This window comes from Aegilops tauschii, chromosome 7 (genome assembly GCF_002575655.3).
Source record: "Aegilops tauschii subsp. strangulata cultivar AL8/78 chromosome 7, Aet v6.0, whole genome shotgun sequence".
Lineage (NCBI taxonomy): Eukaryota > Viridiplantae > Streptophyta > Magnoliopsida > Poales > Poaceae > Aegilops > Aegilops tauschii.
This window is the reverse complement of record NC_053041.3, coordinates 154,153,512-154,158,111: the sequence shown is the minus strand read 5'-3', so window position 1 is coordinate 154,158,111 and position 4,600 is coordinate 154,153,512.

Sequence of the window (4,600 nt, the reverse complement as noted above, 5' to 3'; positions counted from 1 at the left end):
TGCGCCTCGAGAAGCAGAGGGACTTCAGTGGTGTTTAGGCGTCCTCTGCATGGGCATGTCCATGTCTCGGCGCAACATGACCGTTGGATCAAACTCAGACGGTGCAGATCAGTAACTGTAGCACAAAGCATGTGGGTGTGTTTGGTTGCATTCTCATCTCAATATAGTTGTTCCCTCTTCGTGCATGCTCATCTCAGCACCCCTCTGCATGCATGCTCCTAGTGTATTTGTGTTAACCTACTAGTGTGGACTCATGCACCCTTCATGCACTCTGCCAAACACCCAAAAGTGGGTCGAGAAGGGAATTTTTGCTCCCATCTCGTGCACCCTTCATACAACCTGCCTAACACTGATTCGTGCTTCATATGGTTCATGTTCCGTGGAGTACTGTAGCACCATACTCTCCGTGTGCTGTAGACCTAGTATTGTTAACATTGACCTCACCGTTCATTCTCGACCGGACAGTCAAAAAAGGGGTACTATGTTACATTACTGTTCATATAGTTGACATGCTCACAACATCATTTGTTATCGCCATATCTTACTACACTAGAAACAAGATTATGTAGTACTGACATATGAACCACTACACATGCCTAGTAGTAGGAGCACTGTGTAAGTTCAAGTGGCTACCATGTTTCGCACTCCTCCGTCGTAAGAGTGGAAACGCTTGCTGTAATCATTTTTTTCTTCAGAAAAATAGTGGACACACTCTTCCGTGCAAATCCTCCTCGACAGTCGTCGGGAGTCTTGCTACTCACTTTCGCCGACATGTGGGACAGCCAACATCGGGGTCCACTTGCCATGCACTAAATTACTCCGTAGTAGAGTGCCCAACTGCATAGTAGACTACCCCGATCGAAGCGCCACAGTAATGCCCAATGAGCCGTCAAATCACAAAACCCCCTCCTTTCTAGATGTAAGTTGGACGGACGAAGCAACCATCATTTCACTCTTCTCCCTCAGCTTCCTCTCTTGAAGAAAACCCCAACTCGCTTCTCCCTCATCTTGTTCCTCATTTCTTCAAGAAAACCCCGACCTGCTTCTGCCATTGTTCTTCTCTCCAAAAGAAGGAAAGGTGAGCGCATCAATGGTGTTGATTCTGGCCAAGGCCCGGTCTTGCAACCCTGAGACTGATCCTATGACTCCCTCTCTGTTCTTCTTTTGGGTTTGTGATTATGGTTTCTTTTCTTTTATTTCTATTTGACAGTTTCTTGATGGACGCTGGAGCACCGACCAAAGTGATGTCTATGGCTCTGGCCAAAACCGTCGAGGCTCATGGTACGAAGAAGCGCAAGCACTCCGCCGAGACTACCGCAGACAAGCTCAAAGCCATCGCCCTGTCCAAGCCCCCCTCTTCGGGATCCCTCATTAAGCAAGTCTAGGTAATATCTCTTCTTGACGATCTTTTTCTCGATCCTGATCGTGTTTTTTCATCTAACACACAGTACTAGTACTAGTAGTACAACTTTCTGGGTGATCTTGCATGTGATTTTTGTGTGCCAAATGACGGTTCTAAATTCCTCTTTTGACCAAAACATGCGAGAGGTTGACACTGGTTTCTTATAGATTACTTTCAACTACTTTATGAACATCAATGCTACCTTTGAAAAGAGTATATTTGCCTCAGTAACTTATGTTATGGATATTGCAAGTAATCCCTCTGCTCTCATGCCTTTGTAGACATGTTCTATTGTCTTTGTTCACTCATTTTTGTGCGTATATGTAGTCATATATGGAGTAAAATATTGAAAATCATCTTATATTTATGAACAGAGGTAGTAATAAAATTTGGTTTCTATTTGAATTAGAACCAAGTCCGCGGTGGAGATGAAGTTCTCAAAGTCATGCCTTGTGAACTGGTAGACCTGAGGATGAGTTCTTGTGCTAAACTATCCAGCTGCTGTGTCCTTGTCGCCACGTGTGCTGAACTAGTGTTTTCCTGTAGCATTGTTGTCAAGCGTGTTCTCAAGGCTGTACTTGACCACAACAATTTCCTGGATGTTCCTTTGATTACGAAGGGTGTGGTTCTTGTAAAGCTTCCCGACAAATCTGATGCGGACTGTCTTCATCATCATGTTTATGAGTGGAAAGACCACTCTGTTAGGTTCTCCAAGGTTGACGAGATGGTGATGGTGCAGGTAGACATCTCTCACGAAGTCCATGGCCTAGTCAGTTATGCGGGGTTCATCCCGTAGGTTGGTGGCAAGAAATAGTCTACAGAGTTTAATTAGTGCAACTTTGCTTGTTTGTAGTAAGTACTATTGTTCAGTACTTGATTTGTGTGTGTGAACCCTGTATTGTTTAGTACTGCCGCTTTTGGTGTGTGGTGAGTCCTGAGAACAGTCTATGTTAATGTTTGTCCACTCAATTCAGTCCGTATACTTTGAAGTATCCAGATCATCTTTTTTGTGAGGACGGTTTATCAATTCTAGTTACACTTCAATATCTGTATGCATTGTAGGGTTTATCACACCCACCAGGATTTCCAGTCCCATGGATGTTCGGTCCATACAATTTGTCACGACCTTTGGACGGTCCTGCTTGTGGGAGTAGGCGGGGGCCCTGCATGCCACGCGTAGTTGGACGATCAATCTTCTGTTTAGTACTTCAACATAGTGATTTCCTGGTAAGGATTCACTCGTGTCACATCAAGTAAATCTTATTGATTTACTGTCTAAATCTTATTGATTTACTGTCTAAATCTTATTGATTTACTGTCTAAATCCTATTGATTTAATGTCATGTTTTCTTACTTTTGCTGCAATTTTACGATGCGGGTTTTGCCATGTGACATTCATCACAGAATAAACCGTTTGGTTTGCTCTACGATGGTTATTTTTGTAGGTATCACTTCTTATGTCATGTCAGTAACGAAGGCACTGTCCATCACTTATATTACTGGAAACAATTGGATCTGTCTGTTGTCTGAGTACAAGCTGAAGCCCTATGATGAACTGCATTTTGGTTTAAAAAACATGCCACAATTAGTCCTTCTCGTGTTTAAAAGAAATGAAGAAAAAGACTAAATCACGGTCACGGAGCTTAGTCAAGTTAGAAAGCTGATCATAGCATACCAGACACGATCGCTGCTGTCTCGCACATCGGTACCACGTTCAGCAACGGATCGAGCACTGGCACCTTCTTCGACGACACTTGCTCTAGCACTGACAGGGGCAACAGCTCAGTCTGATCCAGTGAGGATTGGGCACCGACCGTGTCAGCGGATCAGGCTGATCTACCAGAGGATCGGGAATCGACACCGGCACCTGCTGCGACACCGGCACCAACTCTACAAGGAGCACCGTCTCCGGCAGCAGCGGCGGCACTACCAGTCGCACCGGCACGGGCACCAGCAACGGCTTCGGCACCTGCACCAACACTTGCACTTGCATCTGCTCCGGCCCGTGCAACGGGAACGGAACCAGCAGTTGCACCGGCAACAGACTAGGCGGCAGTTCGCACTGCATATACCAAAGTCCTTAACAAAACCGACATATCCACCTTCTTGGTAAGCATTGGCCGCCCAAGTGCTTTGTTCTTTTTTCTTTCCGTGTTGTTTCACATGATTCACTGTGTTGATCTAACTATTTGTGTATGTCTTCTTGTTTGCAAACAGAGAATTCCTAGAGCAACGAGGGAGTCGTTCAACAATCCGGGCAACCGTGGCCAAGTTTCTCTTACCATGCGCAGCCTTGGTGCGAATGAACCTGCTCAATATACCGTAAGTACAAAGGATGGTCACATGATGATTGATGCTAAAGGATGATCAAGGTTCAAATCTAAATCATATCTTGCGGTAGGGGATGATGTCAAAATCGAACTTTCTCAGCAAGGAGAGCTGGTCCAAATCAACTTTGAAATTCTTAAGAGCAGCACACAACTGCTGAAATGATCTATCCTCCGAGAGATTTTGATGTAATAATCTGGCATTGTAAAACAAGTGTCATGTGTGTATAAGTAGTACGACAGTATTATTTATCACGTAGTATATCGTTGATAGAATTGCAACTCTGATTGCTGGTTAGGAATTGTCGTTCGATTTCATTCTAACAGCTGCCGTGCTTTATTCAATTTTGTGTATTCGCCTTGCGCCAGCATCTAAAACCAGCGCCGTACCGATCGCTTGCAATATGAAAAGCGCTGAGGTAGAACACATGGGCCCCCAAACATGCAGGCCCACCGTCCTGTGGCCCAAAGTCCAGAACCGGGAGCCTGTCTGAGTATTATATTCTTAGCTGAACCCCCATATTATGTTATACTAGCAAGATGCCCGTGCATTGCACGTAACATCAAGATGCATTTGAATGAGTAGTTTATCTTGTGATAGAAAGGCATGAACGAGAGAAGGCCTTATTTGCAAATGTGGAGAGGTGTGTGGGTACCTTTTTGCAAAATCGCCATAGTTTCCTTCCTATCCGTCAGATATAAATCGGACGGCCTATATTGCAGGATGGCAGGCACCCCATCATCACCAACTCTATTTTTTATAGGAGTAGAGATGTTATATAGATTCCCCTTGATTTTTCTTATGTATAAAGTTGTGATATAAAAGTTTTTTATATTTCTTTACAGAGGGAGTATCTCTCTGTCAAAAATA